The following is a 14620-nucleotide window of genomic DNA, read 5'->3' as shown; positions in this document are numbered from 1 at the left end:
ATTTGCTTGTGCAGACAGTCAGACTTGTTTCTTCCTTGACATAACACCCAGCAGTACAAGAGCCTCCTGTGATCTATTTGCTTCCATTATATTCAGTAAACACCAAGCAGGAGGTTTTGTCAGTGTACTATGGGAGTGCACCATCCCAAAGGGTTACAAATAATGTATTGAGGGCTGTCTTTGGATTTTCAATGTTTTGTGTCACTGTTTTCACCACTGTAATGTTTATTACTGCTTTTTTCATGTGTCTGTGCTGGCAAAGATGGCTGTGCCTCCCCAGCCGTGTGGATGGTCCCAGAGCTGCACACCGATCTTGCTGCTGTTGAGTGACCCGCCCCTGGAGGTCTGAGTCTCTGCGCTGGTGTGCAATGTGTCAGGAAGCTGCTCGCATGTCTGAGCGCTCATTGGGTTATTTCAGGCCACTTCACTAGTGGGATTCTCCCAGGAGTAGCCAAACTGGGGATTTAGTTCCCAACATGTTTCTGAGTCCAACCAGCTGCCTGAGGTGCCTTAGTTTGTGGTGGCACCCGCAGCACCGGGTGTGTAAGCCGTGCCTGCTGGGTGTGCCGTACGGAAGGGCCCTGCTCTGCTCAGCAGCAGCGATGGGAACACGCCGCTTGCAACCCCCCGCTCCCCGGCGCAGGCGCTGCAGGGCCACGCGCGTCTGACCGCTGCCCACCTGCCCTGACCCAGCCTGTGGCTGTGCAGCTTCCTTCTCCTCCCTGGGGGCACGTCCCCAGGGACGGGACAGCACGCACCCGAGCTGGCAGGGCACCAACCAGCTCGGACTGGGGAGCCATTGACTCGAGCACCCCCAACGTTCACGGTTGGCAGACAAGACTCAGCACAGGGCTCGTACTTCAGTGCCACCTGAGGTTACCCAAGATGTATCTTAAAATTCCATTTCTCACGGGTCAAACATTCCTCTTCTGAGCTCTCTAAATTGAGGGCTCGTGGTAAGGGAGAGAAGAGAGTTCCTTACCTCTGGTCCAGCCAGGACATGTTCTGCTGCTAGAAGCAGCATACCCAGGCCTCCTATTTCTGCAGAATCTGTTAAAAGAGTAAAACCAAGCCTCATGTCTATTCATTTGCTTGTTTAAAGAACCTACAGCGTTAAACCCCCAGAAGACTACTGTCGGGGATAGCCTGACTGAGGAAGATGAAATTGGCCTTGACAGCATCCCAGTATACCCGTGAGAAGATGAAAGAAATGGATGAAGAATGTTGAAAACAGGTCTGAGGAGGTGATAAGAGACTGAGCAAGAAGAGACTAAACAAGTGAATACCCCAGAGCAGAAATTTGGCAAGAGAACAGTAGATGAAATAGGAAATACAGTAGGAGCTCCAGCCAATCAGTATGTGAATAGAGGCGAATGGACAGAGGTACTGAGCGAATCATTTTAGCAGCGTTAGTGCATGAACCGATGGACAGATAAGAAAGGTTATAAAAGGGAATGCTTTTTCTGCTGTGCCATCTCGGCCATCTTGGCTTTTGTAACTTAATAAAGGCTGCCTTCTTACAGATACTCTTGTCGTGTCCTGTCCCAACTGCGACAAATGGTGACCCCAACGTGATCTTTGAAGGCAATGTGCTTTTGGCACAAAGAGATTCTGTGTGGGCTGCAGGACAGCTTGACCTGGTCTCGGCACAGAGAGATTCTGTGTGGGCTGCGTCGGCAGCCTGGGCTGCATGGCGATTTGCAGTGGGGACGGAGCCCAGTGAAGCTTGAGAGCCGTGGGACTCGGCCTGGTCCGGACCTGAACTTCACTTTGCACCTGACAAGGTGAGCCACCAGGAATAAAAGTATAGTTATGGGCCAACAAATAATGAAAGAGGAAGAGACAATATTGTCTACCTGGAAGGCCCTATTAGAAAGAAAAGGTGTAAAAACCACCAACCACGGGTTGAAGAGAATATTAATGTGGAGTAAGATGCAAGGATTTGAAGCTACTGCAGCCACTGCATTTAGTGTGACTGCCTGGGAAGAAGTTGGGCAGAAACTATGGAGTGCAATTTCAAAGGGGCAAAAAGATGCAGTAGAATTAGCCATTACGTGGTGACTATTAAGCGAGACTCTGAAAGAACGGAAAGCAGAACGTGATGGAAAGGAAAAGTCGCTAATAGAGGAAAGAGGAACTACAAGCAATTTAGGACAGGAGGGAGATCGTTCCAGGCCCTCTGCAGTGGTGGGGAGAAAACCATGTACTGGAAAGATGAGATCCCACCCTTGTAAGCTCCCCCCGCCTCCTCCACCACCACCGCTGCTGCTGCTGCCGCTGCTCCCACCCGCCCTCCCCCTGCTCCACCTATTTTGAGTGGTTTTTCCCCCCCCCCTTAAGGAATGTAGAAGATGATAATACCGGGTTAATACCCTTGGCACCCCCACCGGAGGAGCAAGAAGCTAGGGGGGAAGGGGAAGAAAATGATAGTGAAGATGAGGAACTAGATTTGAATGCAGCTCTGCAATCTTTGCAAATTTCTAATTCACGTGACCGACGTGCTCAACGATGGACCCTGCCCCCTGCTACTGTAACTGTTACACCGACAGCCTGGCCGAGCACCTCCCGTAGCCCCCCTGGCGAGGAGGAAGGAGCAGTAGAACAACAGAGTGATGAACTGACCCCAACCCCCATTCCCTGTTCCCCCCCTGCACTGCTCGGGGGGAGAAGGGAGAGAAATTGGGAATGTGGTTAAGCCCAGGAGAGAGGGGAGGGGTGCGAGGAAGGTGTTTTGGGATTTGCTTTTATGAGACAAGGATGATGGCGGGGGGGGGATTGCAGGTGGAGTATGGATTCGGCGGCGTTGGGGGGCAGAATGATTGTGGGAAATTTATGCTGTTGTAATTGTGGTGAAGGGCTGAGGGGTGGAATGTAACAGGTGTGTGTGTGTGTGGCAAGGTTTTGGTAGGGAGGGGACAGGGGAACCCCCGGCGTCACCCCTGGGGTCACCCCAACCCTCCTCACCCCCCCCCAAAAAAAAGAAAAAACAAAATGCACCTCACATAGGAAAAAAAACTTCTTGAAGTGCAATGGAGAATACCTGCCTGGTAACACTTGGTTGTTAGTGAGTTTTCTCAGATTCAGCTGACGACCCAGATGCGACAATCTCCGTCCACCTGCAGGAGCCGCTGAGGACAGGAACTCCCTAGGTGCGCCCCAGGACCTTTTCTCGGAGGGACTCCCTGACTCACCCGTCTCGCTGCAGGGGCAGACAAGGTCCATCTATGGAAAAAGGTATTCTTTCTGGTCTGGTTCTGTAATTTGCTCGGTGCTCGCACTGTGCACTGGTCGGCATTGATGTTAACGTGTGTTCTGACCACTGGCATTGATATTGGACTACATGAATTGGAACTTGTCTGACGTGTATGATATTGGATCTTAGTCTGCTTAATGCTATAGTTGCTATTGTAGTAATCACAGTTGCAAGTGTCCTCCTATGTCTTTTGTGTGAATGGTGTAAAGGAGCTCCTTGTGTGGTCGTGTAAAAACTGGTTATCAGTATTTGAATGTGTGAGTGAGTGAGACACAGCATTATTGTTATCCTTATATGGATGATATTTTGTTAGCCGCACCTTGTTTGCTGCTTTTACATGAAATAGAAAAGGACACGTGGGACAGTCACTTCAGGGAAACGGCAGGAAGAGCGCGAGAGGGCGCGCGAAGATACAAAATCCCTCTCCAGCCACGGCAACTCAATCTCACTTTGTGAACAACTGTCCGCCTAACCGTTGGCTCTGCAGGGCTGGATGTATCCACTGCCGACACAGTAAGCATAACAACAAAAGATATTATTAAAATTCCATTAGATGCAAAAGGACCTATAGGAAGGGGATTGAGTGCTTTGTTAATTGGTCGATCTAGTAGCACTTTGAATGGGCTGATTGTGTATGTAGGTGTTATCGATGCTGATTATATGGGGCAGATTCGTGCTATGGTTTCTACTCCATACTCGCCAGTGACCATTCCCAAAGGTACTCGCATTGCTCAACTTGTACCCTTTTTAAGTTTTGTTCCTAAAACAGGAAAAGAACTGCGACATGATGGAGGATTCAGCTCTACAGGACCTCCGCAGGTTTTCTGGTCGCAGTCCGTTTCATCATCGAGACCACAGATGACTTGTACTCTAACCAACAAGGGTCAATCGCCAGCATCCGTGAAGCTTACCAGACTTCTAGAGACTGGAGCTGATGTAACTATTATATCTCATTATTTTTGGCCATCCATCCGGCCAAAAGAAAATATGGGAATGGGAGTAATAGGACTGGGAGGGTCAACACAAGCTGAAGCAGCACTCACACCAGTTCTGGTCACCAACCCTGAGGGCCAGCAAGCGACCATTAAACGCTATGTGACGACAGCCCCCATGAATCTCTGGGGAAGGGACTGCTTGTCACAGTGGGGAGTGACAATCACTACGGATTTTTGACGGGGGCCACTATGCTGCAGGGTGTTAAACAACCCACACTTGCATTGACCTGGTTAACAAACAACCCTGTGTGGGTGGATCAGTGGCCCCTGCCAATAAAGAAATTAAAGTCCCTGCAGGAATTGGTGGCAGAACAGCTAACTGCTGGACATATCGAACCTTCTCACAGCCCATGGAATACCCCAGTGTTTGTAATCGAAAAGAAATCAGGAAAATGACGATTTCTACATGACCTACGGCAAATTAATGCTGTCATGGCTACAATGGGAGCCCTACAACCGGGCCTGCCCTCACCTGCCATGATCCCTGTGAATTGGGAAATTATTATGATGGATTTAAAAGATTGGGTTTTTACTATCTCATTGGCCTCCCAAGACAAAGAAAAATTTGCATTTTCTGTGCCTTCTTTAAATCATGTGGAACCTTCAAAAAGGTATCAATGGAAGGTTTTACCACAAGGCATGAAAAACTTGCCAACAATTTGTCAATGGTTTGTAGCACAAGCTTTGTCGCCTGTGAGGGAAAAATTCCCTACTAGTTATTGTTACCATTGCATGGATGACATCCTGTTAGCATAAAGCAGCAAGGAGCAGTTGAGAGACATGGAGAATTTGGCCAGAAACTCATTATAACAACATGGATTAGTTATTGCCCCTGAAAAAGTACAAAAGGTAGAACCTTGGAAATATTTGGGAATGACAATTACAAGTAAACAGGTTGTGCCACAGCCTGTGAAACTCAACCTTAAAGTTAAAACACTTAATGATATATAGGAACTGATGGGCTCTTTGAATTGGATCAGGCCCTATCTTGGGTTGACATATTCGCAGTTGCAACCATTATTGGAATTATTAGAAAGTTCTACTGATCCCGCAGAACCCAGAATATTAAATGAGGAAGCACAAGGTGTAATTCATATGGTGGAACAATCCATACATGAGAAATTTGTCTCTCGAATAGACTTGTCTCAATTGGTACAATTCTTTGTACTAATTGACAAAACTGTACCATTTGGTGCTTTGGTGCAGTGGAGTCCTGAGTGGGATGACCCATTACATATTTTAGAATGGAAGTTTTTATCATTCCGGCCACAAAAAACTGCTCCTGGATTGTTTTAACTTATTGCTGATGTTATCATAAAAGCCAGAAAGCAATGTCTAGAACTAACAGGGCGTGATGCAGCTACAATTGTTTTACCTGTTCAAAATTGGTATTTTGAATGGTGTCTGGCAAATAATTATGAGCTGCAAGCGGTCATGGCGGGTTTTCAAGGCAAATATCATATCATCTGCCATTGGACCCGCTACTCAAATTTGCTCGAGAAGTACCATTTGGTCAGAAAAACTTAAGCTAGCCAGAACCTGTAAAAGGCCCCACTGTCTTTACAGATGGTTTAGGAAAATCAGGTAAAGCAGCAGTAGTATGGTACGAAAACAACAACTGGAACAACAAAGTAGTATATCAAAAAGGTTCTCCACAAGTAGTAGAGCTGTGTGCGATGGCTGTTGTTTTTTCTACTTTTACTTCTCCTGTAAATATTTTAACTGATTCAGCATATGTAACCAATGTGGTTAATCGATTGGATAAAGTGGTCTTGACTATGTCAGACAATCAAATCTTATTTGAGGTGCTTTTGGAACTCTGGAAGAGCATTCAACAATGAAAAGAACCTTATTTTGTTATGCATGTTTGTAGTCGTACCACTTTACCCGGATTTTGTACAGAAGGTAATTCAAGAGTGGATGCTCTTGTTTCTGCCATGGCTCTGAGTACTGTTCCTAACATGAAGCAACAAGCTGTATTGTCACATCAATTTTTTCATCAAGGTTTTTGAGCTTTACGACGGCAATTTGGTTTGTCTTATACTGAGGCTCGATCTATTGTAGCTGCCTGCCCTGATTGCCAGGGATCTCACACCCCAGTGTATTTTGGTACTAATCCCAGAGGTATGCAAGCCTTGCAGATTTTGCAAACTGATGTTACTCATATTAATGAGTTTGGCCAACAGGAGTATGTTCATGTTTCTATTGATACTTATTCTCATGCTTTGGTAGCAACAGCACATAATGAAGAAACCAGAAAAGATGTGATTCGACATTTCCAGAGGGCTCTTTCTATGCTTGGGGTGCCATGCCAAATTAAAACGGACAATGGCCCAGCATATGCTTCATGGAAAGTTCATGGGGTGTTACTCATGTTACAGGCATTCCCCATTCCCCAACAGGACAAGCCAACGTTGAGTGTGCACATGGCACGTTGAAGCGGCAGCTTCAAAAACAAAAAGGGGGAATGACTGGGGAACTGCCTCAGGCATGTTTAGATAAAGCAGTTTATGTTCTTAACTTTCTTCATTATGGGGACAGTTCTTCTCTGCCTCTTCTTTTTCTACATTTTTCTTCTCTTTTTTCAAAACAAGATTTGCAAAAGGGCGTCAAAGTGCAGATTAAAGATTTAGTTACTGGCCAGTGGAGTGGATCATGTGAGCTAATAACCTGGGGCAGGGGTTATGCTTGTGTCTCTACAGATGCCGGCCCTCGCTGGGTTCCCGCTCGGTGTGTTCGGCCTGTGCTGGAACCTGCATCAGAGTGAAGAATGGGTAGTTTCACAACCCAAGCAGAATGTCTGGGTAACTTTAGCAAATGTGATGCATCAAGAAGCTTTGTGCCTTTCTACTGCGAACCCTGAAAATCCATTCTCCACGCGGTTGGTTGGGTTGCCATTAGACATCTGACCATTCAGAACTTATTTTCAAGAGCATACAGCAGCTAAAAGATGGGATTAAGCATTTGACAGAGGATGATGGCTTAGATTGACTGACAAGGATGTTTAAAGGGTGGGGGCTGTCTGGGTAGTTAATATCTTTGATTGAAACTGTGAGGGTAGTAATTTTGGTAATTGTGACCGTGCTTTTGATGTTGCCTTGTCTTGACAGTCTTCCACAAAGGGCCCTGCAGAAGACTGTTCATGCAATATTTCTTGCACAAAAACAAAAAGGGGAATTGTCGGGGATAGCCTGACTGAGGAAGATGAAATTGGCCTTGACAGCATCCCAGTATACCCGTGAGAAGATGAAAGAAGTGGATGAAGAATGTTGTAAACAGATCTGAGGAAGTGATAAGAGACTGAGCAAGAAGAGACTGAACAAGTGAATACCACAGAGCAGAAATTTGGTTGGCAAGAGAACAGTAGATGAAGTGAGAAACACAGTAGGAGCTCCAGCCAATCAGTATGTGAATAGAGGTGAATGGACAGAGTTATTGAGCGAATCATTTTAAAGTCTTAGTGCATGAACCAGTGGACAGATAAGAAAGGTTATAAAAGGGTATGTTTTTTCTGCTCCTCCAGCTCAGCCATCTTGGCTTTTGTAACTTAATAAAGGCTGCCTTCTTACAGATACTCTTGTCGTGTCCCGTCCCAACCGCGACAGACTACTTGCTACAGACACTCTAAGCAAGCTGCCAGAAAAGGCAGCCCAAGAGAATCACAAATAACCATTGCTGTCCCTGCTGGGAGAGGCTTTAAAACTGTTTGAAGGATTTAATTGGATTTGTGTGCTTAACACATCGTTGCGTGGATTTACAGGGCTACTGCCAAAGGTTTTCCGCATTACAGAGGTGGATCCCTACAAAACAACTGTAATCACCTCATTCACAAATACACACAAAGATGCTGTAATATCACCCGTGTTCAAAACTCAATGGATGCTCCTACCGAGGCAGTGGTTCCCTTCTGTAGCCACTGGACAAGTAAAACGATGGAACAAAACGACACGATCAAGCTCTGAAGCAAAATTTGTTTTCCTTTAGCTTTAATTTAGAGCTGCATTTAGTGGTGAAAAGTGCCAGTCTGAGAGCTCGAAAGCACAACGCGCTTCATTGTCTGTGCCAGAACTGCGCGGGCACTGGCCAGGCAAGCTGCCTGCCTACTTGTTGCCCTGAGGAAAGTAAAATGGAGACAGAAGTGGTCTTTCTCCAAGTATTTGATGTGATGACTTCTTGCCTCCAGCCTTCCTGCACCTCAGAAGCTTGGAAAACGACCACAAGAAGTAAAAACAACGAGCACTGGCACGGCCATTACTCATGGAGTGGCTTTTCCACTCAGAACAGTGATCGCTCTTCATCATCATGAAGACTAATTGCCTAGTTGTGGGGGAGTGTCCTGGAAGCAATGCAGGGGCCCTGTTTAACAAAGTGTCACCCAGAGAGAGGGAGACAGCCTGTGGCCCAAATGTCTTGCACGACACACACAGGGTGAGAGGAAGGGAAGCATCCTCCTTGCTGTACTGCTGGGACACCTGCTTCAGTAGTGACGAGACACCCAAGGTAAGTAACTTCCCCCAGGTCTTGCTAAGCAGGCACTCACGTTTTCTAATTTCCTTTCACTCAACTATACAAAAATTCTCTCAAGGACAATAAATTACACGTGCCCGGGACCGTTCCCTGCAATGGAGGCCAACTGGCCCAATTACCCTTGTCCATTTGGTGGCATTTTGTTGTGCAAAATTTGGGTGCAGAGTAGCTGCGCTGAAAATGCCCCCTGGGAAATCCCCAGGCCCCTTCCCACTCATCAGTGGTGCCAGGGAATTTGTTGAGCTTTTCAAATGACATTGGCCAAACCTGTAACTGTAAACCTCCAAATGATTTAGCACTGCAGATGATCAAGGTCCAGTTCATGGGAGCACTTGCTGGTGCTGTTTAATTCAATACCACAGATGCTGCCAAAAGGGCTCCCTCAGACAGCACCTCACGCTCACAGACACCGGGTAGGTTCTTCCATACCCTCTTAGAGCAGCAGTGAACAGCAGTAGAGGAAGGCGATATGAATAACCCAAGCTCATCCATTGTCTCAATGACAGAAGAGCGGCTCATCCTCTTAAGAATACAGCCTAAAGAGCATCTGGCTTCAAACCGCTGCTGTGATGAACAGGTAGAAGGTGTGCAGGTTTTTGTTGGTTTGGTTTGATTTTTTAAACCTTTTACTTTTAAATAAAAAAAGGAACAAAATGTATTACATGTCTACAAAGAGACAAGGCACTATCAGAAGAGTAGGATCTAGTAACAAGAAGTGAAGGAAGAACTAGAGACAGAAAATGGGAAGGCTCAGCAAGTCCCGAAGCACAATCCACAAGTGAAGTGATCCTGTCAGCAGAGCACTTTTTGCCATCAAAATACTTGATCAGCAAACAGTTCAGCCCTTCAAACAAGGGACATCCAAGCAATGAAAAAGTGAAAAGGGAACACGTATCTTGAAAGACAATGCCTGAAGAGGCAGTTCTTTTGGAGGAAGGAGAGATTGGAAGAGACCTCCAGGCTCATCATAGACTTACTGAACTCCATATTAAGCAAGAAGGGGTTGGCTGGTTGCAGAACCCAAATCTTCTAAACATTAGGAGTTTTCTTCAAGTTTTCAGCTTAAATTCACTCAGGGCCAGGCAGTACACATTTTTTCTGGTGCCCATACCTTTAAGCTTAGTAACTGTTCTCCCCAAAGCGTTACTTCCCTCGTCTGCATTTACAGCACTCACTCCACTCTTCTTCCACTTGCTTTTCTAGCCTAAGCAAATCAAGAACTCCTGGTGTCATCACACAGGTCCACCCCCCATGTCCCAGCGATCCCTGCAGCTCTCCTCTCCAGTTTTTCCAGGGGGAGTTCATCTTGCTGGTACCTGGTCAGCAGGGTAATCACATCAGACCAGCTGGGCGCTGTTCAGGGGCAATAACTCTTCTCGAGGGTTCCTGAAATCACTTGCCCTGACACACTGCAGGGCAGCACTTTCTTATCCCCACAGCACACTGGTGTCTCCCAGCTGCTCTCAAGCACTTCCTTTCAGCTACCTGCAGGTCTCCTCCCCCCCTCCTCAGTTCTGGCCAGCTGAAGCACATCCAGCTTACGGCTCTAAAATTCTTTCCCCCTTCTAAATGTTTTCTCGGGGGTCTCTGCCCTTCAAGTAAGTAGCTTATTGTAACAGGACAAAGATAGCACTGGGGGTTTCCCCAAGTAAGCAAACACTTAAACTGTTAATTTAAATATAAAAATCAAGAGGAAGGGAGGAAAAAAAGGGCGGGGGGAAGTTTATTTTGGTGCTTAAGCAACTTGAATACTTCTGCTGCAGCTGTAGCAGAGGGCTGGCACTTAGATGTCTGATCCTGAGAAAACAAAACATCCTTCCACTAAGGTTTCAAATGACACAGTAGCTTCATCTAAGAGAAGACAAAACGCATACATACCAACATTGCCACCTGTTTGTAGTGCCGTCTCAGCACAACATTTCTCTTATGGCACCAAGAACTTACTGGTATGAAAAATTACAAGTTTTAAGTGCTGTTTTAAAGCAATTCACAGTTAAAGCAACAGTAGTGAGAAAATAGTCAAGAATTTGAGTGGCAGAATGGGAGATGATTCGTGACTTTCTCAACAGCTTTTCCTACTGATTGAGCTTAGAAGCATCTCACTGTTTGGGAATGACATACTCTGTTAGTGTTGGTCTGGTCAGAAACTCGGCAGGATGGCTTGTCTCTCACGGCAGGTTTTCCATCAGAGGAAACAAAGAACTGAGGAAGAACTATGCAGAAAGAAGGCCAGCAGGTACCAGTTTCAACTAACTTCCTCCTGGGTGCAGAATGAAGCTTCTCTCTACAAACAAAAATTCATCTCTCTCAGGATATTGGCTATTCTGGGAAGTGTGTTTTTTCCACTCTTTGCCTCACTAGAAAGCTTTTTGGCCCAGATGGTTTTCTCCTGATGCAGAAATGTGAAAGCACTGGGAATCTTGCACATTCATATGGGAAAGCTGTTGCCCACTTAGCTCTGCAGCTGTGAGGGCAGATGCTGCACCGATAACACCCCCCTGCAAACAGCAATGGTCTTTGCCTTCTGCCCCAACACATCACAGGTGAGCCACGTCATGAGGAAAACCTGCTCAGTTACAACTCCTGGGCCGGACGAGCAAGGACACCACCAGCAGGTCTGCAGGTCAGAAGCCCAGTGCTGGTGCCACACCTCAGGTTCTTGACACAATGATAAGTCAGCATGAGAAACTTAAAGGTGGAGTGGTTCCTGTTGGAATGCCAAAATAGAGGAGAGATCTGGCCTCTGGGGGATTTTAAAAAAAGAAAGCAAGATCTTCTTCTCTCTCTATTCCATTTTACAAAATGAAATGCAATATGCAAAAAGCAACCAAGACAGGATTAACAGTTACCAACAAGTAAATTTCCTGGAATTATTCTGGAATCATATAATCCCTGTCCTAAGGAAGCTACATGCCTTGAAGGTTCAAGACAGCCACTGACATGTCAAAGGTGAAAGTGTTTCTGAGGTAGTTCAGCTACCTTTTAGCTCATCAGCTAGTATACAGCCTGGGTTTTAAAAGAGGTTGTGCTGGATAGAAGAGTCAGAGTTGAGTTGCACTATCACAGGAAGCTGAGGGGAGGAGAACACCACAAACCAGATTCAGCGTGAACTGGCACACAGCTGACAAAACACTCATCCCTTTGGCGTGGCAGGCTTGTCATGATTTGGATGTGCCAACATCTCTGTCAGGAGCTGCTGTGATTTTATGAGCTGTTGTTATCCTTAAGCAGTAGCCAGCACTCATTGGCATTAGGGCTGGGGTGAGACCCTGGCAATTACTACGCTCACTGACTCAGCCTGCAGTAAATCAATCAATCAATCAATTAAATCACATGTAGCACAAAAGGGCCGTCTTCAGAAATGAATGGCTTTGTAGATAAAACAAGGGATAAGATTAGTTTCTAATTAATTCTGACAAGATTAGTTTCTAATTAATTCTGACGTTCTCTGTCCTCTACTTTGATTCAAGACCTCTCTGTACTCAGAAACTCTACACTGCGATAGCCCAGCAGGAGCAGTGGGGAACGGCAGACCGGCAGATCAGGACCTATTCCTTGTTCTTTGTGTTATGCCAATAAACCTTAAGGACCATAGATGTCACTCTCTGAGAGCAAAAGCAGGCCTGATGAAGGGGACTGCGATTTTTAGAATGGGTCTCCCATATATCATAACTAGGTATCATGAAAAACGTTATTTTGATCACATTTCCCAGTTCCTTCATAGCCAGAAGGAATTTCATGACTGGAATTTGCACACCACCATACTAGCAAAAAGGCTTACAAGCCTTTTTATCCTTTTACACCTGTTCCAGAAAAGCATTTTCCACCCTCCAGCCCATGACCTCTCTAAGCAGAAAAGTCCTATCTGCCACATAAGCTGTCGTAAACCAGGTAGGATACGTCAAAGTTTCAAATACATCAGTATTTATAAAATTAGAAACTTTAAAGCACAAAAAAAAAAAAGAAAAAAAAAGAAAAAAGGATGGTGGGAGGAAAATTATATTCTACCTTGACCGTTACGTTCTTAAGCTGACAGTATTTAACATTAATGTCTCTGTATTTCCAGGTCATGGCTGCAACAGTTCTATTTGTGGGTATCAGTGAGAGATGATCTGCCTTTCACCAGTTCAGGCACTTCACCTACACTTATTCACAGATTATTATTTTTTTTAAATGTTTCAAAGGTTCGAATCTGCTCCTCCAAGGTATAATGGGGAAAAGAGCATATTGTAAGTGAAATTAAATTACACTTCTCTTGATTTAAATACAGTTAGCTCCCCCTGTACATTGATCCACAAGAATGCCAACACCTCCAACTTCATAGACACCCATAAATTCTTGTCGTAAACAGCAAATGCCTAACGACAGAACACCACTCTGTGACAGTGAAACAGAATGCACACAACCAGCATTTTCCTTTTTGATGAGAAAATGAACATCTCTAACAGACAAGCTGGGATTAAAAATCAACCAAATCTGGACCCCAAAGGCAGTGTGGGTTATGATATGCCGCCATAGATCTGGACTCGACACCCGACAGCAATCATGCACGAAGGAAAATTTTAGAAAGTTGTTATGCAGAGGTTTAACTAGAGCCTGGCAGCTTAATTAGAGACAGGAAAGGTATTTGCACGGCAGTCCCATGTGCAGTAAGGCAAAGCGGTGTCACAGTTCTGTTTCAATGCCACACCCACCCTCCAACAAAACAAGGACACTGCGTCTGAGTAACATGGGTGGAAATCTCACCCACCATCCCCAAGTTAAACTGGGGCATTTCTTCACTTTCTGTCACTTCCCTCTGGCTTGGTAAATCTTTTGCAGAGTCTGACGCCAAGGCCCGCAGCTTTTTCCTGTTTCTAACAGCGGATGTCTTGGTTTTCACAGGTTGGTTTGTTGTTGGGCACCACTTGTACCCGGGATTTGCCTTCATAAATTCATCCTTGTGCTAGAAAAGAAGAGGAAAAGGACCCGTTATGCCAGTCATGGCATTATACTATTCACAGGGCAACAGAGCGCACCGCTTCTAAGAGGATTTAATACAGTAAATAATCCTTAAATATCTTGATTTTTAACAGTTCAATCACATGCCGAGAGTCTCACTGACAACACAATTTAATAAGAAGAAATAATAAGATCAGTAGAGCTGTATTTAAAAAAGTGGGTTTTCTCTTCCCTCTCCTGAGGCTCTATCACCCAGAGCAGGCTGAAGTTCTGATCTGGCAAGCTGATCTCCAGTGCTTGTACGCTCACTCTGGGAAACAGACACCATTCCAGTTCTTTTGCAGGTACAATCTTGGTTTACTTTCTAGTTTGAATGCAATTAAAACATACATTTAGCAATAAATGCAGCATGATGCTCCCTAACTTGCACTCATTGTTCTCTAGGAGATCTGTATTTTAGAATAGTTGAGTATATGCTTTCCCAAACCAGGCACCAAATGTAAACCACTACCTGTATCATTTCGTTTTCAGTAATTTCTGATACATGATCCCAGCATTCCTTCCAAATGTACCGTGCTGCATGGCTGCATACAATAAACTGGGACCATTTAAAACTTTCTTTGGCCCAGAGCACACAGCACACATCTCACTTGTTTGCTATATTCTTGGTAGCAGGCACCAAAACAAAGCCAGGCTACACGTAGCAGGGTGGGGGAAAAGCTCTGGATTCTCAACAGTTTGGGGAGTAGGGGAAGGATGGGGACCTATTTCGTTCACAAAATGCAACAGTGATGTTTTCCAAGTATCTTGCTGATCTTGCTGCAGATGTTTGCCTGACAGCTGACAGGGGTGTACAGCACTGGCTGCTGTGGGAGGCCACCCAGCAAGGACCAGTGCTGACCCC

The sequence above is a fragment of the Leptosomus discolor genome, chromosome 10, assembly GCF_034619465.1.
Source record: "Leptosomus discolor isolate bLepDis1 chromosome 10, bLepDis1.hap2, whole genome shotgun sequence".
NCBI lineage: Eukaryota > Metazoa > Chordata > Aves > Leptosomiformes > Leptosomidae > Leptosomus > Leptosomus discolor.
Note: the sequence above shows the minus strand (reverse complement) of the source record.